At 35.5% G+C, this 22,635-nt stretch overlaps 1 pseudogene; it reads right to left on the reverse strand.

The window, feature by feature from the left end:
* Window positions 1-2,313: 2,313 nt before the first annotated feature.
* LOC132555180 (M-phase inducer phosphatase-like) lies at window positions 2,314-5,288 on the reverse strand (annotated as a pseudogene).
* Between the last annotated feature and the right edge of the window lie 17,347 nt (window positions 5,289-22,635).

Raw genomic sequence — 22,635 nt, forward strand, 5'->3', positions numbered from 1 at the left:
GAGTCTCCGTGTAAATCTTTCGTTTGTTCATATTTTCTCCAAGTTTTATTGAATTTGAGTTTGGATCATGATTATGTTAGTATTTTATTTATGTTTTTTTTTCTATATTTTATTTATTTATAGATACCATTCGGAATTACCTGTTTCGTGGCATCACTCAAGTCGCTTATTCATTTTTTTCAAAAAGAAAATTTCATTAACATTCAAACATAATTGAATTAAGACAAATATTGCAAGTGCATCAAAATATATGCTACCCTTCGCCACCTTTCATATGAGACCACGCATTTCTTGTTTACGGAAAGCGTCGAAACTTCATTGGCTTTAATTCGGCAATTAGGTATACTCCTATATTGATTGGTTAAAATAGTATTTCAACAAGTCCTTGGCAATATGCGTGTGAAAACTACTAGTCTATTTTCCTTTATTTGTTTGAATTATCTAAGACTTTTAGTATATTGCTCCTTTTCACACAAAAGCTTGTCTGTAAAGACATTTGGCCAAACAAAGGATCGGAGATTCTCATTCCGAGCTGTGATAAAAGTCCCAGCCGACAGCCGTACAAGTAGATCACTTTATGCACTTTACAGACTCTATCAACCGCGTGCTATGCTATCTATTGGGTGGTTTGAGGCGCTACCAATTTTCTTAATAACTCAACTAGACTGTTATACTATGGTCACTAATATCGACAAATCCTTTATAGATTTTTATAGAAGTTTTTTTTTCATAAGAAAAATGACATCAGACGAAAGTACGTATCATTGAGAATGACTAAATAAATCCAAATTTTATATATATGATTAAATCATGTCCTACAACACGAACATAATTGGCTAAATCTATCACCGAAATTAACGTGACGATTAATTCACAATAGGCAGGCCCACCATGTTCAACGTTGTTTATGAGAATAAACCCAGACTATCATTTACAGACGATTGTGTTGGTAGTGAAAGATATAACTTCTGACTTGAATTTCGCATGTGTAAAACAAAGATTTTAATTCATTTCTACAATCGTGTCAGTATCGTATTAATCTGCATTGTCAAAAAAAATCAAATTTCGTACCATAAAAATTCATCTACAATCCACGACTCCTTATTACTGGCGGTGACCTCTAGTTTAGTATAGGTAGAGTTTTGAAGCTCCCAACACAGAAAATGTAAACAAGACAAGACTATATTTAAACATTTATTTTCATAACACATCATTCAGTAAGGATCGACAGACAAGGAAGAAAAAGTTCGGAAATAAATACGAGTATTTCGCGTACATTTATATATATTTCTTTCCTTTTTTAGTTCTGAATTCAACTCTCTCTTTCTTTCTCTCTCTCTCCCCATTGTTCATATTCTGATTTTTTGCATTAGACATTCTGTCTACCCCACTTCTCCGTTTCACAATCTTTTTTGTCCGTTCTCTCATTCCGTCTGTTTATATTCCCTCAATCCACTTTCTTCTACTTTGATTTTGCTAAAATTGATTTCATTTTTACACATGTTAACACTATAAATACATTGTAATATAAATGATATACTAGTATACATAATATATTATGTACATACTTCTATACATATATATTATACATGAATCACTGTATTCTGTATTCACACGTGTTAGTACAATACTGTAACGGCATAAGAAATATTTTGAAGAAAACAAGAATAGAGGAAGAGATAGTTGATAAAATCGAAATATCTTCTAATTTAAGTTGTAAAACAGCATCAATAGTAGAATAACACACATCTAAATATTGGACCAAATGTATTGTTATATGCTAGCGTATTTTAGCTCATTTGTCACTGCATTGGAAACTTTTGATTATCTTGTTGCGAAGAAAAATAAAAAATAACACACAGTAATTTGGTATTTTTATATCAAAATCAGAGAAAATTATAATCATAAATAGAATATAATCCGTATTTTGATGTGAAGATTCAGCAAGGATGGAATCTTATTAAAAAAATATTCATCAAATGCATTTAAAATCATTTCAAATTGTTGTCTTCTTTCCCCACAATCAAACACATATGTATATATTACACCTTCCAGTTTCATATATTAATAAATACTTCGTCAAACAATATTTACACCACACACAGACATGTAATAGCACTTTGTTCATGAAAACGTCATTGGGAATATCGTGATCCTTAACAAATAATTCTAGTCAGGCCTCCGATTCGTGTCCCTATTTGACTATTGGGTCAAGTGTTAAACAACACTGAATATAAAGGAAATTTGTTCACTTATCATCCCGGAAAAGTCAATTCTGTTAAGTAATGATCCAGTATCTAGCGGAGTTTCTTTCTAAAACATCAGGCGACTCGATCTTTTCTTCTGTCCTGCACACCAAGACTTTGACTTCGAGCGGAAGTGACGTAAATCGTCTGTGTGGTTTCTGTCAAGCATGGGTTTGTAGGCCATAGGTTCACAGAGTTCCTAAAAATTAGAAGAAAAACACAATATGAAATATATCATAATCTTTACATCTATTTTGAATTAATTGAACTTTATAGAAAATGTATGTTATATGGTTCCCAACACTACTTCCGGTTTATAGAATTCCGAGAAAGTCAGCACATAATATCAAATAAACAAAAGGTTTATCATACTGATATGCTCATGTCTTGATTCACATTCAAACGAAGGTTCATAAATCAAAACCACATATGCCAACAATAATCTTTGCCGATTTGTCACTAAACTGAACTTAAATGAAAAATTCATGTTTACATACCTGTTTAGTTTCGTAGAAGGCTTTGTAACCATCATGCAAGAGATAAACTTCCGGGTAGTTTAGCAATGGATAGTTGTCGGTGTTCATTTCTCTGTCTTTGTTTCGGAGGAATCTGCACCTATAAGAAGATGAGAGCATTAGCACAATTTTAACAATTTTACAGAGGATACATCGAAAAAATATCAGTTCGGCAGTTGCAATGTTATCTTTTTTTTTAATCTCAAATCAAGTTGCAAAAGAATAAAATGTATATCTGTTGTTGTAAACACGTGATAACTTACATTTTTGGACCTCGCTCGGACGAAAATTCGCAGTGAAAGATGAGAATATCGTGACGGTCACCGCGGGCTACCTCCCTGTCCTTCAGGAGCTCCATAATCTGGTCACGTGTATATCGATTCTCTGCATTCTGCAATCACCAAACAAAACAACTTTGAAAGTTTCTAATGTTTCAATCAAAAAATGAAGTTGCGTTTCCGTATTTGCACCATAACCTTCTGCTTTACGATACATAATAACAATATAATTTTGTTAATGTATAGAATTACTCCATTAACGGCAATCAACTTAATTGTTTACGAGATAGTGCACTAGTACTACAAAAAATAACTAACAATAGACTTACCTTGATGTGTCCTCCTTCATACTCGTATGGGTAGCGACAGTCAATCACCCGAAAACTGTTGATGGATTCGTTGTACTTTCCCGCTAAAACATCAGACATCTGGAAATAAACAGGAACATAAGTATAAAATAAGTGCGAATCCATGATGACGTATCTGCACCCAAAGATGTGTTGACATGAAGTTGCAATAAAAGAAAAGTGGCAAAGATTGATTATAAAAAAAGAAGCATGGCACTAGCAAGCGAACACCAAGAAAACTGTATGCAACAGGGGCAGTAACAGAAATGTCTGACACAAGTAGCTGCGATACGAAGATAGACTTCAGCGTGCATAATTAATCTTCATATGCATCCTTCGGTATTACTTTCTGTACACAATACTTACTGTTTCCGTTGTGATGCTCTTCAGATCCGAGTGCTTGCCGGGAATTGTGGGTAGACAAAAGTTCTGAGTTCCGTTTCCGATCAGGTCGTCTTCTTCTACCAATCGCTCCACAGCGGATATGACGTCACGGCTTTTGAGAGGTTGAGCCTGGAAGAACACGAGGTTATTGTCAAAAAGGGAATTTGATAAAGAATTAAGGAGATAAACATACATTTGGGATATAGATGGACTTTGCGGTTTTTACAAACAAAAAAATAGAACTCGAGTGAGACATTATATAAACTGTCACCCTCCGCTTTATTTGTAAACGCGTATGCCAATATTTATTGTAAGGAATTTGATATAATTAAGACATACCCCAAATGAAAGAGACTTCGTTAGAGGTTTCTTTGGCTTGTCCTGATCACGTGACACGTCTAATCGTGGTCGCTTGGAGATAGAACCATCGTCATGGAGACACTTGGACCTCTGGAATAGGGTTCGTCGGATACTGAAGGACTGCGATATCTGGCAACAGAAAAATAAATAGCTGTGAGGAACTCTCAAAATAAAGGTTTTTATTACAAATTATTAGCCAATAAATCAATAAAAAAAATTGTCCAAATAGAAAAGTGTTTTATATGTATATTAACCTTATCAAAACCTTGACAATTCGGTACTTACGTCCTTGACCTTGGGTGTCTGGAATAAGTTATTGGCTGGCTCGTTCTCAGTCTCGATACATGCGTCCTATAAACAACAAACATTGGAGTTAGTATTTTAAACAAATCTGTTGTGGTTTACATATTATCATCAATCCTCTTAGGGTTTTTAATCACTACACTTATAAATTCGTTAAATGATACATGATGTTAGCATCGCTAATCTATTAAGGGTGCAAGCTATCAATCATACCTCCTTTCGTAGAGAGGTACTAAAGACGGATGGTTATTTGTTCTCTGGTACTATCTTTACTTACAAACTCCATGCCAAGTCCTGAATCCTCATCCTGTACGGGTGGAGGGTGCGCGACCTTCCCTGGGGGAGTCATGACGTCACACAACTCCATAGGCTCATCATCGTCGAATTTCAACAGGCCAAGGGGGCTGAACTATATAAATAGAAGTATAATGATATTAAAATACATAAATACATAGTTATTAATTCAGTGTGAATCTCTGTGATAAATATAACATTGTTGTATATTATATATATATATCATCACGTCACTGATTTCCATTCCATTTCACGAACGTGTTAAAACTTACCTCAAAACTTGAGTCCGCATTATCCATCTTACTAAGTGCCAAGAAATTCATCTTTCTGAAATGATAATACAAAACATTTTTAAAAACTTGTAATAATATCGTTAGCAAAATATCTTAGTAAATATTTTAAGATGCTATGCGACTTTACGTGATTTCAAGTTGAACGCACTTGTTACAAGCTGGTGCCGTTGTCAACTGTTTGGTCTGTCGAGATCAAAATGCACCTAGTGGTCAGTTGAATTGCTTTATACCCAACTTTGTCCAATATTGTGCCCAGTAGTGACCACATGGTCCACAATACTGACTACAACCTGTTTTAGTGACATGTTCAATGTGTAATAGGGTGGACAATGACTTGACCCTAGAGGGTCAACGTGTCCGAAGTTGTCCAAATAGTTGTACCTACCAGTGTTACACTGTACAACGGCGATACTTAGGGCCAAGATTTACGACTGTCCGGACGTGGACATGACAGGTCAGAGAACGGGGTCGTATGACTAGGTCACTTAAGTTATATTTATAGGCTTTTTAAAGAAAGAGTTTTACAAGGATAATGATGATATCGAGAGACACGCAATTTACATTAAAGAATAGCACAATGACATGTATCAATAAATAAAACCACATATAGAAAATATTCCAAATACAAAACTGTTAAGACAAACGTAATAAAGTTTTACTTAAACAAAAATGTAATAACTAAGAGAAAAATCAATCTAGATATAATCTGACCCAGAACTTTGTTGTATATACATATAAATAAGTTACTTGTTTTTAGCAATAATACAATTTTTACTCAAATCAAACACAAAAGCGTTAATGAAATTTTAAAAAATCGAACAAGTAAATGTTAAAATCATACAGATTTATTGAAATTTTAGAATGATTGGAAAATTCATTCAATAACGGTTCATTGATGTTCCAACAAGACAACATCCAAAATTCTTGCAATTATAGATATTACATATGTAATGTAACAATTAAAGTGATGTTGACTTTAAATTCTGAGAATTACAAACAACCTAAAATTATATGTAGATTCTATATTCACTAATTCTCACCTCAGTAATCAGTAAATGTCCTTTTTCTCTATATGCCGCAGTTATATGTTATATCAGTAGTGTTGTTACTCGAAGGAAGTTAGATGTACACTGATGGACCTAACTACCGAACCTTGGCTTTATATACATCAGTAGACGGCCTTAAGAGTATCTCTCTTTAATTTCAATTAATTCTTAAAATCACATTTAATTATTAATTTGACATATCGGTAGTATACTCCTCTAACCAAACATTACCTGTATAATTCTCACCTGGGCAGGGCATGTCTCACCTGTATCCATTGTCTACTGAGGAAGATACAAGTGTAGATAGCGGAAAGGCTATTGTTTTAAGTGCTAATTTCACAATTCCCTGATACAAGTCACATGTGATATGTGAGTCTCTCATTCATGATCGGAGGCCTCCGATGGGGTATTTCACACTAGTACTCGACCCACCGATGTGAAGTAACCCTCAGAGCACCTCAATATTATATAATTAATGTTTTTAATTGGAATTTATCATTGATAATGTATTAATAGATTGCCTCTTCGCTTCTGTCACATTGAATATAGACGTGTTTGTTTTAGCTACGAGCACATCTATGTTGAATCATATCACATTAATTTTGTACCAAGTGTAAAAATCACAACATTAATATATAATTTGACACTAATGTCTGCTAACTTTATCAGAACACTAACAGATATATATGATTAATTAATCATGTAAGTGAATACCGGGGAAACAAGTATCACAGGCACCCAGGTACTATTATATACAAGAATTACGTCGGATAGGAAAGAATTTGATGTCATGGTTACTGATGTTAATTGGTAAGTCGGAGGCTTGAGTACATTTTGAAAATATTCAATACAATATAGAATACTGATATAACGAAATGAAAACACGTACTAAAAATGAATGCAGAAATTTCCCGTTTTTTATGTCAAGAACTTGTGCCCAATCCCTGTGGTGCATCGTCAATAATACATTTTAAGTGAAATGATGTTTACTGTACAGAGTAGTGAAAATTTTAGTTTAGATACAATGTAATACGTTTGAACATTTTAGATGAAACATCAGTTCTTCATACTGGCTTATTATTACGATGTAGTCATCTGAATTTGTCTACCAAAATATCAGTATGATATTTGTAGCTTAATAAAATATTTTATAAAAAATCTATCAAAACATATATTTTTGCTTGTTAACTATTTTCTTCATGTAATAAGTACAGATGTTAGGACCAACCATCAGAGCACGTGCATCTGAATGTGTTTTTTTACATTACAAACTGATAGGAATAAAACTGGTAGAAAAGCAAGAACAAACAGGGGTTTATTTTTAGCGGTGGGAGAAGAAAGATTATATTGCTGCGAAGAGGACACAGATAAAACTGTTTGTTTTACAGACTAGACTCAACAATATTCGCCTCCTACCATCATGGACCAGGGCGACACATGTGTTTTTGTTACTTTGCACAATCACGAAGTATAGGCGGTAACGGACATCGCATTAGTTATGTTGTTTCTTAATTATGATAATGAAGTGTGGTGTAGGGAGAGGGGGACACATCATTCATAGTAACATAACATCACGAGGTGTGATGTAGGAAGGGGGTGAGGTTTGGGATGGTGGCACATCATTTATCATGACGTGTGATGTAGGAGGGGGTTAGGGATAGGGGCACATCAGATATAGTTACTACATAAGACTATGATGTGTGATGTGGGAAGGGGGTTTGGGTTAGGGGCACATCAGATACTAACTCAGTAACTAAATAAGAACATGAGGTGTTCTATAGGAAAGTGGTGGGGAGTGGGGGAGTGGGGGAATGGGGGAGGGGGTTAGGAGATAGAGACACATCAATTACAGTTACTACATAAGAATATGAGGTGTGTTGTGGGAAGAGGGGTATATCATTTAAAGTTGCTACAAAAGTGTTGTGGAAAGTGGGGGTGGGGGTCTCGTAAGCTACAGAGTTTGATGTGATGACGTAAGGTAGTGAAGAGAATTTGGGGTACTCATTACAATAGTTACATATCTGTTAATAAGACAAATGCGCAATTTTTCCTCCCAAGATCAACTTAATGGTATCGTATTTTACCTATTACTATATTTCAAAACACATTGATTATACACTTCATCCTAGCACAACATGTATGCACACTGCATGTCAAACTGTACAAGTGGTCAAACGGGTTGGTATCACTGGCCGGAGCCTGGAGAGTTACTTGTAGATATGTCCGATAAGTTGATTTTAGGACCACGCGCAGTGTTCTAAGCATCCCTAACGGGCACAAGCTTCTCGTTTAGCTAGTTTGCAGTTGTTTATCCTTGGGGTACACGAGAAGAACACTGATTAGATAAAACATATCATTCGGTCTTCTACACACCCGAGGAAACGAAAGTTAAAAACGAAACCGACGCGGCGGTGCATGCTGGTAAAACCTCAGCTGCCATAGTCGATCTTTGTTTACGGTATTACAAATACTGAAGTGAATGCAATGCGTTTTTGCATGACAATGGAATATTTTGCATATATTATTCTAAAGTTGAATATATCAACAGCTTATCACTTCATTTCGTTGTCGGGACAAATAGTATTACCCGTATCTGTCATTTGTCTACAATGTCGTTTACGCTCAGTAACAGATAAAAAAAACTCAGTTATTTGGCATGCAGTTTTCAATGATAATATGCATTATTGCTTTTTCAAGCTAAAAAGAAAACAAGGAGAACAAACCAATAGAGAGCCTTGCATAATTCCAATGGAGATTTTAAAACTCTGCTGACACTTTCATTTCAGATTCGTTCAACATATATTATGCAAGTAGGGCTTGAGTTTTACTTCGTGAGTCACGAGTACACCTCTTAACAAAGCTAATAACGCTTAAAACATTCCAAATTTCTCTTGGTTGGCAGAGGTGACATTCATGTCGCTCTGATATATCTTGTCCGACGAAGAGTTCATCGGCAATGTTGAAATATGACCGTACGCTTAGGAATAGTTTCTTTAATTTTTACAAATAACTCCAGAAGCGCGACTCTATTTCGATCATTAAGGGATGGAAACAATTATTGCTATCAAGTATAGCCTGACCATATAGAGATGTGTTACAACTATCCAACCCATAATCTGTTTAAACTACATACGTATGTATTGTCAACAGGCAGAAGAAACCGAGCAAATTTTTTTCCATTGAACTTTTATACGCTTTCAGGAACGTAAAACATTTCATAATGACTTTTTGATTAATGGGTTCATATGATATCTTGTTAAAAAACATTTTTTATTTCAAAAGTGATCAACAGTGACCTTTAACAGCAGTTGATAGTGTGTCGCTATGGCGTGAATATGAACTAACACTTAGTTAATGAGTTCTTGTACACAAGCTTTTTATTTCAAAAGTGGTCCATGAAGGATGATCTTTTAATTTTACCTTGATCAGTGATGAAAACTGTCTAAGGGTTCAAGAGATATCTCGTACACAATTTGTATTTTTGTTTTACATGGGGTCGAGGGGATTGTTGAAGAGGGATTGTTAATGTTTTAACATGTTTTAACAGAGTATGTGTCTATCAAATGTATACATGTATAAAGATTGTTTTCAATTTCCCAGAGTTACCTCCCTTCGTTTCACTCGTCTGATCTCACACTTTTCTTACCCACATAGAACTAGAAGACCAGAAGTAAAGTCTTACTTGCCATATAGTGAGTTTTGGGGAAATTTGACATTATATATTTTTATCAATCTGAAGTCATTTTGTCTTTAGAGATCCGTTGTAAAGTTGGCTTCTTCGGCTTAAGTTTATAACTTTATGGTTTATTAACTTTCAATGTAGGATTTCCTTTTTTCAATTAACCCGTATTAAATTCCTCAACTCTGATGAATTGATATATAATACTACAAAGCATGATGATTTTTTCAAAAACATATTGATTAATATTTTTGCATTTATGTGAGTAGTCACAAAGATTCAGTAAATATTCCGATCGGTCCTCCAGGATTACCAAAATGGTTTTATCAATGGACGTTATCATAATTGGGCGAAATATGGCAACAAGCGTTCATAAGTCCCGCATATAATGTTTTGGGAAACACTATATCTGATTCTTCAATAATAAGATGCCTATATTTTATAAACAACTACAAATGTACAAGTAGATTGACTGGTAAATTTACAGGTAAAGAATGGGTAGTAGTTGATACACAAATTTGGGAAGGGGTCTTCTGGACAACCATTTATACCTGTTGTATATCTCCTTGATAAATAAGATTATAACAAAATAAATCAATAAATAAATACAGATGCAGCGTGAACAGCAGTTACGATTTGTTTTATGTATCTTCTGATAGTACAGCCACGTATCAAACGTCAGTTCAATTTATCCATCCACCTTTGAGGAAAAATTAATTCAGAAATGTCATCTTTAGCCTACAGTATGGATGAAATATTAATTTCATACTACTTTTTTCCACCAACTGTCATTGTTATTTCGTATCTTTATATTTAGAGTTACTTGGTAGGGAAATGAGAAATGTTAGATGGCATTTTCGATAATAAAAGCTGAAATATGCCTTATGTTTTAAATGGAAATTTCGGGACAAAGGCTTGCCTTAAAGGAGGGGGGAAATGCCAAGATTTGAAAAAACGTTCAGACGTTCTTAAATTTTATTGAAACCAGTCTAGGAGAAATTGCTGCGATAAGCCTCAACGGAGAAAGAGACGTTTATGCAGAGTCTAATAAGCTTAATGAATTCAATATTCATACTTAATCGCAGTGAATATTTCACTCTAGCATAGTCGTGTTTCCTGTGTAACATGTCTCGAAAAGCCCATTTTGTTCTCGCCTATTCATGTATTTATAAATAACGGTGTTACGTTTTCTATAACAGTCTTTCAGGAGACGGCAATGTTACGCTAGTTCGGCAAATATATATGTGCTTGTTTGAGTTGATTTATGGTAGTAATGGAGAGATGACTATAATGTTATCATTACATAATGAGGGGAGATAACTCGCTATTTCTAGAAGTTGAAACATGGATATATGGTTTTCGATAGAGAATAGCAATACTTTGGTTTATTTCCCAGTTTACATATGAAAGCATTGAAATTTGTATTCGAGAAGCAAGTTTAACATTGAATCAAACGCAAGATATGCAAGACAAAATATCTAGAAAATGATTGTGACTCTGAATAAGAATTATTTTATAATTTGACCATTGACGACATCAGACAAATCTACAATTTTATCTTGATATTTCTTCCTCTCATCATTTCATCAGCCAAGGGGATCGAAAATGTAAGTCCTTCAGTAAGTGTCTAAAAGGGTTGATGTTATATATGGAGTTCTTGTGTGGAAAGAATCAGGGTCAGAGACAGATCAACGCCCCCCTCCCCCCACCCCCTCCCCCATTCCTTTCCTTTATTGGAATAGTCCAAGAAAAAGAAAACAGGATTAAAACTGAAAAAATAGGATTTAAAGCTGTAGTTACACAATCAATAATGTTCAGGAATCAAAATTTATGGTTTTATGGTTCGAATTGTGGCAAGAGAAAGGCAAATATATTTTCCTATTCACGCCAGTGTGAGAGACTGTGTGTTATATTCTACAAGAGTTATCTCCCTTAAAATAACGTTCCTGCTTCGACCTGTATCCCTTCTTTCTTTTACTATTAATTAAATCATGCGACGTTACGGCCATTCTCTTTAACACCAGTTTTATTTTGTTATTAAATATATGTTAACCAACTATTTTGACTATACAAATATTCTAGATAAATAACGGAGTTTATCGGTACGCCCGTAAGATCCCACATTGCTTTTACAAAAACTCCAAGAAACGTTTACTTTGTGATTAAGACAAAATTTAGAATCGTCTCATGTTCTTCAATCTAACCTGTCGAACAATTCGTATCATTTTTATGAGTATATAAAAAATAGATAGATATGATAAGTAAATGAATAATAAACAAAGGGCAATAACTCTATCATAAATGGTCAGACAGATTCAGAAATCGAGCTTTTCATGGTTATCAAATACGGAGCTGATTTGTCATTAATGTTGGTGGGGAGAGTGACAAGGAAGACAAAATTAACAGTATAACTACCATACTAGGGAGTCACACAGTATCAATTCCATCGAGTCCATTATTGCAAAAAGGAAACATAATTTTTTTAAAATATTGTCAAGTGATGACACTTGAAAAAGCATTAAATTGTATAGAAAAACATCGAAATCCTTATGTTAAGGTTTCAATCACGTATAACGATGGAAAGACAGAAATATCGATGAATTAATGAAAAGCAATTCCTTTGTTAAACAAATGATATTAATCAGAAAAAAGGAAGATTTCCATTAAGATATAAAGACGCGATGTCTAAAGTAAGCTATCCATTACCTTGAATATTTCCCACAAGTGAATAATTTCAATACATTTTCGCACGATTGGTTCATGTCTATAATAAATAATTAAATAAATAAATAAATAAACTTACCAGCATGCAGCTCTATCCTTACTGTTGGGGTTCTATCTAACGATTGGGTTAGTGGGAAGCCTATATTTACATTGGTGACCTAACCTAAGCTTTGGTATTCCCGATGTACATACAATAACAGTTGATAAATATACAACCTGTCGAAATAGTGAGGAACTTTTTCCGAAACCTTCCGTCAGCCGGCAACACTACAAAGAGAATTGGCCATGTAGATACAACATGGACACAGGTGGACACAGGTGGACAACCATTGAAGCCAGTATGTGTCCCGCCCCCTCCACGCGCTCACTCCTCCGCCAGGAGATCAGCCCAGGGCGCGTGGGTACATTAATAGTTTGTGATTACAACACCCCGGGTAGGTTATATACAATACCGGTAGGTGGGAGAGATGGGAGGGGCTGACTGGATTGTTGATCCGTGTCAAGGACGACTTTCTGTCGGCTTGGACTAGATTGGACGAATGGACTGATGTCACAGAGTATAATTGTCATATAACTACAGGAAGTTATATTTTTTAATACTGATTACATTGATTATGGTACAATTCATAATATCCATACCTAACACGGAGGCTTAAAGATATATCATCAAATTGAATACATATATATGACTGAACCTTTCAGCCAAAACTAGCCACAGACATGTGTCGCGACAGTCAGACAAAACATCCTGGTGCATACACGAAATTTCCAAGCTGACATTTTGAGAATTATCTAAAATGTCCTTATGATAATACCAGCAATTAATTAATTCATTAGAGACGATTTACACAGATGTCGTTGAAAAGGTTTTGAGGAAGTTCGAGACGCTGCTTCAAAACGTCATCCAGACAGATAAGATGCAAACTGAGGTATGGGTTAACACTACCTTAAATAACGAGTTTTTCGGCTTCCAAGTCAAAGTTTTAGCTAAAGTTTTATAATTCTACTTCCCAAATACGTAGCTCTAACACGGAAACGATATCCGAAAAGATTTTAAGATTATGCCACGTCTCTCTCTTCTCCCGAGTTTTTCTGCAGTTCCTTTTCCTCATAACAGTGCCGTCCCGTCACCAGTTTAAGGAGACAAATAAGTACATACTACTTGTTTTTGACGTCTTCAATTATGCTTATTCATTATTTCTTTGTTACATATGTACCGAATACAATTCAGTTTTGAACAAAATTGTTGCCAAAAACACTAAGGGAAATAACTCTTCCGAAAATTGTGCCAAGTGACCGATTATGAACTTTGAAAATTAACAAAGGACTGATTAACAGCAAAGGAGGCCCCGTTAAAGAGTCAGTGTAGGGAATGCTGTTTCTAAGCATTGATTACTTATATCTCTCTATTCTGGGTATTAAGCTGTACAGTTTCTTAAAATAAAAACAAATTGAGACACAAGTCAGAACAGATATCTGGTGTAGAAAAAGAGGAATGCTTTAAAAATTTAAGTGTTTTTCTGCAAGATTTTAGCCCATAAATCTGGTTTACTCTTTCATTTTGAAGATAGAAGTTATCGTTTCTTCTGTTGTCTGTTTGGTTGTGATTTCTAAATCTTCTGATGTAAAAGTAACCTTAAGCTTCTGACATCTTTATTTTTCCCAACAACTAACCGACACATTTTCCGGAAATAAATATAAAACAATAATAAATTACATTACAAAAATAAAACCAACTGACAATGAATGGACCTATCTCAAATGCACTTTCACCTTGGTCTTCTGTAGTGGCCTAATGAATGAAATCAGAATAGGACGCAATTTGAGTTTTGGAAGTTGTCATTTGTTAATGGTATGGGCAAATGACAAGAAAGAAGAAAAATTCTATTCTACTAGGAATGTGCAAAACGCAATTAGTTGTGAGGATTACTGTTAAGTTAACTGAGAGTCATACCCCTTCTCATGACCCATATACGTAAAAAATGAAACAATATTATAACTCAGCAGCAAAGACCAAAACCAAGATAAATCGATCTCAATTACATAGATTCGTGTGGCTATGAATCCATATTCAAGAGGTTAAAAGTATGTTTTGATCCGTGATGGATAAAAATATTCAGCTGGTGGAGGAGGGGGGTGGGGTGGGGAAAGAGGGAGGTGGGGCAGGAGAGGAGTAGATTGCAGTAATATCTTATTGACTAAAGAGCATTGTCTTGTGTTTAATCCTCAATTAAGTAAAAAAATGTATAAAATACTATGTATTTTTTCGTAACAATAGTGAAAATATGGACCAATACATAAATAAATTATAATCCTTCTGTTACCCAGGAAAGTTTGCGGTACTCCAGCGTGGGAATCCAAGATAGTTCGAGAGCAATGCTTTGTTACCTAACTCCGTTTGTATAGGAATGTTTAGACGGATATTGTACCTATCTTCCCGTCTTGATTAAGGTGTCGTATGAGGTGAGAGATTTACCTATCAGATCCCATTAGGGGCCGAGTACTCATGACAACATTGTCAGGTCAACTCGAAAATAGACACGTTATCACCGCTAATTAATACGTCTTTCACCTGTAACGACTTCTATACATGTTACAGGTACTTTTACAGGAGGTAAGGTCGGGGCCAGTAAAGTCAATATTATGATTGTCATTCTTCTCTTTTTGTATAATATAGTATTTATCAATAACAGTGATCGTGGGAACAAATTCCGACTTTAACATTAAATGTAGTAATTACTAAAACTAACGTTAAGCACACTAATGATAATGAGTAAATCAGACAAGTACTCATATTCCATCCACAAACAATTTAAGTCTCTGATTCTCTCTTTTTAGAATACATACAGTATGTTATCAGAAGTACTTCATTATCTTTTCAACTGTAAATGCGAGTATCATCTATCAGACCAGAAAAATATTTTTCTCGGTCAATTTGGATTCGACACTTGCAAGAAAATTAACATGTCAGCGATTGTCTCCCTTTTCTATATAACAAAGACTACAAACGTTTGAATATGGTGATCAATAAACGAAACCAACGAAGTTTAGAATTAGTTAAGTATAAGTATAGAAAATAATTTAATTTGACTTTTAAAAAAGATTTATTGTAAAGTAATTCCGCTGAAAACGATGAGCAGACTAACATTGGATCATAATGAGATCCAAAGAACTTGGCATTGCTATGGGCTAAATCGTCCACATAATTATTTGAGACTTTTCTACGGTAGGGAGTATATGTTTGTTATAAGGATTGATTTTGTACTGTAGAAAACTATCGCAGCACACATTAGAGAATCTACAGTTTGCACACCCTGAAAATTGTTTCAAAATGGGCAACAAATACGTCTAGTTTGCTGCTTTACATTTTGGTTAGTTGTGTTTGGTAAAATCTACAAAGGGTAAAACACATACATCGTAACTATATTGCATTAGTAAAATCTCGTTCAGTCTCGTGGGAATAAAGGGAAATTTTTTTTTTTTTTTTGATTTGATAAAAAGGTATATATTGAAGATGAATGGATTCCAGCTACCGAAAATATTTATACCAGATTAACAGATAGGAAGTCACTTACCACGTCTAAGTAAATGGTCACTTCGTTCTTCTCTCTTCTAAATCAAAATACCTAATGGTGAGGTTCTGGGTTTCATCGAACACGTTCTATTCTACCCACAACGTCACGTGGTGTTCTAGTGGTTATAGGAAAAAATGTGAATATACAACCTGTCGAAAAATCCAAGTTTGTTTAAGAACTTTCTTCTGTCGGTGAAAACTACAAAGAAAAATTTGCCGGACACAGGTGTACAACCGTTGAAGCCCATCAGGGGCCCGCCCCCTCCAAGCGCAACCTCCCCTGTCGGGTGTTTATCTGTGAGCGCGTGGGTACATTATTAGATTGTGATTACAACAACACTGGTAGGATATACACAATAAAGATAGGTGGGAGGGAGGGGCGGGGCTTATTGGATTGTTCATCAGTGTCATGGTCGACTTTCTGTCGGCTTGGACTAGATTGGACGAATGGACTGACACATGATATTATTGTTATATAACCACAGGAAGTTATAAGTTTACAATACTGACCACATAGGTCATGTAACACGGCATTTTATCCATAGGAATAACAAACACTAAAATCCACAATTAAATAAAATATAAAAATGACCCTAGTATTCAGACGTAATTTACTTACGTGACAAGTCTTGCGACAGTCTGACGGAAACATTGCTGTATAAAATCCCCAAGCTGACGGAATGACACGAAGTCAAGATCTTGTTTTTTGTTATTCACGCACTAACCATTTTCTGTCACTAACTGTTATCGACTTATGACTGCCGTCGGAAAGCACGAGATATTTAAATTCCATTCATAAATGATGGAGAAAATGTCGGATAACACAAACAGTAAATAACTACCATCATACTACTGTTCACGCTCTGCATTCATTAGCCTGTGAATGCCCATTAACGCTAAATGAAAGCAGTTCGATGCTTAAATAAACTATATTTATCACACAACAATTTGAAGAACTTGCAAATGCTACAAATCGCTTTTTCATATCCTTCAAACCTCAACCCTTTAAACTCACTTTTGTTCCGAGTGAACCTTGCGGAAACCCCGTGGTATACATGTCAACATATTTGGGAAAATGCTTATTACTTTTGTTTTTGAATGTGGTCATTTTGATATTGATAGAAATATCTTCTTTGGTAGATTAAACAATTTACCTTGTGATTTAAATTTGTTTTTTATTTGGTAATCAAGAACTATCTCTTGACACTAAACTCTGAGGATTTTACACGTGTAAAAAATTCATCAAGTCTACCAACCGAGATTTTGACAAAGATGTCCGATGTCGTTTCAGTTTTAGAAAATGGTCTTAATGTATTAATATGGTTGGTTTAAATGAAAGTTGTTTATGTTTAAAATGTTTAGCTTAACAATGTTGACTCAAATGGCCAAAAAGAAAGACTGTGGAAAAGGGGTGTATTTGTGTGGATACCAATGTGTACGGTTTGTAGGATTTAGATAGACTTTTTGTAGAAAACATCGATTGTGTAAATGTAGACATTAATTTAAATTATGTGTTTTCTTAATTGTATTTATATCTCTAAGTATTATGGAAAGGGCGATTTTAAGTTGTGTCCGATCCATTTGTATTGTTTTGAAATGAGTATATTCAAACTAAAAGTAAAGTGAACCCAGGGGATGGGGTTTTAAGACAAAAGGGGATGATTTTAAGACGAAAGGGGATGGGGTTTTATCACCAACCATTGTTGGTGAATTATTTAAAGAATCGCTCTTCTTCATGGCATGGTAGCGATTAAGTTACTTTTTACGGAAATTGCCCAAGACGGAATGGTAAGGAAAGAACAGTACCATCGAAATTACTAAACAAGTTACTCTTTTGTGAAAAACTTTTAAAGATATCTGAGATAAACTCTTCTCAATTTGTCCAAACAGATATAACCTAAAAGACCTGTTAGTTTCCCTAAATCTTATCTAGCATTGGTCTTCTATTCAGCAGTCAAAAGCATTCACGAGGCTGAAATATCGTACTTTCCAAGGAAACTGAAGCTAAACGCCATTAACCTATCTATAGAAAATGAAAGGTCTTATATGACCCCTACCATTCAACATTAAAAGTGGTTTTTACTATATGGGGTATTTGGAGGAAGGAGTGAGGGAGTGAGGGAAGGATAGGAAAGGGTTATATGCCCACTTCTGTGAGCATAACTTTTTAGTAAATTGATCTCCCTTACCATGTATACAAAAGATAAAGAAATAATTGAAAGTACATTTTTCATAGTAATAAAATCCATAATGTTTTGGATGTTGCAGTACTCTTGTGGGGGAATCCAAAATTAGCAAGGAAAGTTTGCGGTACCAAGCGTGGGAATCCAAAATTCTTCTCTAAGAGCAATACTTTGGTCGCTAACACCGTTTTAAAGGAATGTTTGGACGAATATTGTACCGTCTTAATTAAGGGTTAATTCTGAGTGTCGTGTTAGGTGAGAGGTACACCTATCAGATCCCATTAGGGGCTGAGTACTCATGACAACATTGTCAGATCAACTCGAAAAAAGACACGTCATCACCGCTAATTAATACATCTTACACCTGTAACGACTTCTTTACCTGTTACAGGTACTTTTATATGAGGTAAGATGGGGTCAATATTTTGATTTCTGTTTTCGTCATCTAGGTAATTAAATGATTTACAATAGTGGTGATCGTGGGAACGACACTCCACGGTGGTTTTGTTATACAGAACACGATCAATCAATCGCATTAACTTCAGTAATTAATATAATTAGGCCGAGTTACACTAATGGTATTGAGTAACTCTGACAAGATATTCGAGCACTTTCTGGCGTCATAATATCCAGTCTGTGTCTATTTATGACATAATTACATAATTAGCTAGACACATTGACCTACTGATGTTGAAGCGAGAGAGGCATCAACTTTATGTTCAGGGAGATATGATGCTGTTATACGTCTCTCTTATGAGCAATCGTTATCATTTATTATCTTGTCAGTAAAAACGAGTAAATATTTGACTTCAAAACATATACCGAAAGTGAATGTTATCCTAGCAACCCAAAATAGTAATACCAGATTAAAAGGCAGAAAGTCACCGCATTTAAATAATGATCAGGTCATTATTCTTCTATTAAAATCACAATACCTAATTATCAGGTTTGGGGTTTCACCACATTCGACTCTACGTCACGTGGTGGTCTAGTGTTTATAGAAATGAACATGAATATACAACATGTCGAAAATTTTAAGTTTGTCCAAAAACAAAACCTTTGTCGGTTAAAACTACAAAGAAGAACTGGTCAGGTAGCTATACCACGGTCACAGCTGTACAACCGTTGAAGCCAACAGTGGCCCCGCCCCTCCACGCTCTCCTTCCTCTGTCGGAACATCATCTTTGAGCGCGTGGATACATAGTCTTATTTTGTGATTACAACATTATCGGTAAGATACGCACGTAATGGTAGGTTGAAGGGAGGGGCTGGCCTACTGGTTGTTGATCAGTGTCAAGGACGCCTTATTGTCGGCTTGGACTAGTTTGGACGAACGGACGGACATATGGTGACACCGGAAGTAAACATGATCATTAGTGATCTATATTCGGATATCATATTTAGGACTGTTTGACTGAAATAACGGATTAAATTGAATTTTCAGTCATTACAATCAACATGTCATACCTTCTTATTTGCTCTAAGAACGAAATCGCGTCATTCTGGTGATGTATCATATTCCAGTATAAACCTCTACTGAGAACGGATTTCTCGTTTATATATAGTAAAAATCAATGTCATAGTGATATCTTCTTACAAATATGAAAAACATGTAGCAATAACATGGTGTTTTAATCAATTTATTATTAACCCAATGGACTGTTTTTTATGAGTGATTTATCTACGTTCTCAGATTTACTTTTCTCAATTTATTATATACTTAAAAAAAAAAACATTTTTTTATATTTGAAAAACTTCTTCAACGTTTGGATTTCTAAAGTGTATGAAAGGTGTTGTTGGGGTACATCAGTTTATATCTTTTTTGAGTATATTTTTCAAACTTATGGACACCATGTGCCAACTACGGTACCAGCTATCTTTACCCCATTTGCCGTGCATTACATGCGACGAGTCTTCCGTATGCTGTTCTATGACGTAACCATCAAATTCTACAGGACAACTTCTCCAAAAAAAAATCCTTAGCTGTTAACGGGGTGACAAAAACGGCAACCAAACAATTATTGCTTTCTATAAAGTGTCATAATTTCAAAAACAGAAACACCCTTATGATGTCGATACCACTATTTACGTTTTTGATATTTCATGGTTAATATTTGTGTACTATAGCTGTTTATTCACCAAAATTATTATTTACCAACAATTTACAAATTTACAATATCTCCTCCTCGGGCTATTTGATATTTGTAAACGACTTAAGCATTTCTTCAAACTACAAATTGTATTTTTTACAAATACTACAACAATACTATGTTTTTTTTCCGTGTAGAGTTATTTCTTAGTAACCTATAACTGGTTCAATTGTCAGATTATTTTTTAAATGTCTTAGATTAGGATATATAAAGAACTGAATGCCTATTCACTATTGATAGACCTATACTGGTTACTAGAAGTATAAGGAGGTATTGAACGACCTCTATTAATCGTTGGCGAAGTGCTAAGTGTAAAAAAGCCTATGAAACTCGTCAACAGTAACGGGGTTTCTAGTCAGGAATAAAAGGGTTACTAGTCAGGAATAACGGGCTTAGTATTAAAGAATAACGGGGCTACTAGTCAGGAATAACGGGGTTACTAGTCAAGGATAATGGGGCTACTAGTTAAGGATAACGAGGTTACTATTCAAGAATAATGGGGTTACTAGTCAAGGATAACGAGGTTACTAGTCAGGAATAATGGGGCTACTAGTCAGGAATAACGGGGTTACTAGTCAGGAATAACGGGGATACTACTCAGGAATAACGGGGCTACTAGTCAAGAATAACGGGGTTACTAGTCAAGAATAACGGGGTTACTAGTCAAGGATAACGTGGTTACTAGTCAGGAATAATGGGGCTACTAGTCAGGAATAACGGGCTTAGTAGTCAAGAATAACGGGCTTAGTAGTAAAGAATAACGGGGTTACTAGTTAAGGAAAACGAGGTTACTAGTAAAGAATAACGGGGTTACTAGTCAAGAATAACGAGGTTACTAGTCAAGAATAGCGGGGTTACTCGTCAAGAATAACGGGGTTACTAATTAAGGATACCGAGGTTACTAGTCAAGAATAATGGGACTACTCGCCAAGAATAACTGGGTTGCTAGTCAAGGATAACGAGGTTACTAGTCAGGAATAATGGGGCTACTAGTCAGGAATAACGGGCTTGAAATAAAGAATAACGGTTTTACCAGTCAGGAATAATGGGGATACTAGTCAGGAATAACGGGGATACTAGTCAGGAATAACGGGGTTACTACTCAGGAATAATGGGGCTACTAGTCAGGAATAACGGGGATACTAGTCAGGAATAACGGGGTTACTAGTCAGGAATAACGGTCTTAGTAGTAAAGAATAACGGGGCTACTAGTCAGGAATAACGGGGTTACTACTCAGGAACAATGGGGCTACTAGTCAAGAATAACTGGGCTACTAGTCAGGAATAACGGGGTTACTACTCAGGAATAACGGTGCTACTAGTCAAGGATAACGAGGTTACTAGTCAAGAATAACGGGGTTACTAGTCAAGGATAATGGGGCTACTAGTCAAGAATAACGGGGTTACTAGTCAAGGATAACGAGATTACTAGTCAAGGATAACGGGGTTACTAGTCAGGAATACCGGGGCTACTAGTCAGGAATAACGGGGGTTCTAGTCAGGAATAACGGGTTTAGTAGTAAAGAATAACGGTTTTACCAGTCAGGAATAATGGGGCTACTAGTCAGGAATAACGGGGTTACTAGTCAGGAATAATGGGGCTACTAGTCAGGAATAACGGGGATACTAGTCAGGAATAACGGGGTTACTAGTCAGGAATAACGGGCTTAGTAGTAAAGAATAACGGGGCTACTCGTCAGGAATAACGGGGTTACTACTCAGGAACAATGGGGCTACTAGTCAAGAATAACTGGGCTACTAGTCAGGAATAACGGGGCTACTAGTCAGGAATAACGGGGATACTATTCAAGAATAACGGGGTTACCAGTCAGGAATTACGGGGTTACTAGTCAGGAATAACGGGGTTACCAGTCAGGAATAACGGGGTTACTAGTCAAGAATAACGGGCTTAGTAGTAAAGAATAACGGGGTTACCAGTCAGGAATAATGGGGCTACTAGTCAGGAATAACGGGGATACTACTCAGGAATAATGGGGCTACTAGTCAGGAATAACGAGGATACTAGTCAGGAATAATGGGGATACTAGTCAGGAATAACGGGGATACTAGTCAAGAATAACTGGGTTACCAGTCAGGAATAACGGGGATACTAGTCAGGAATAACGGGGTTACTAGTCAAGAATAATGGGGCTACTAGTCAGGAATAATGGGGTTACTAGTCAAGGATAATGGGGTTACTAGTCAAGGATAATGGGGTTACTAGTCAACCAAAAAAATGATGGGGCTTTTTATCAAGGG

The sequence above is a fragment of the Ylistrum balloti genome, unplaced genomic scaffold, assembly GCF_031769215.1.
Source record: "Ylistrum balloti isolate Yb309-2 unplaced genomic scaffold, AGI_CSIRO_Ybal_v1 Utg370458, whole genome shotgun sequence".
Taxonomy (NCBI): domain Eukaryota; kingdom Metazoa; phylum Mollusca; class Bivalvia; order Pectinida; family Pectinidae; genus Ylistrum; species Ylistrum balloti.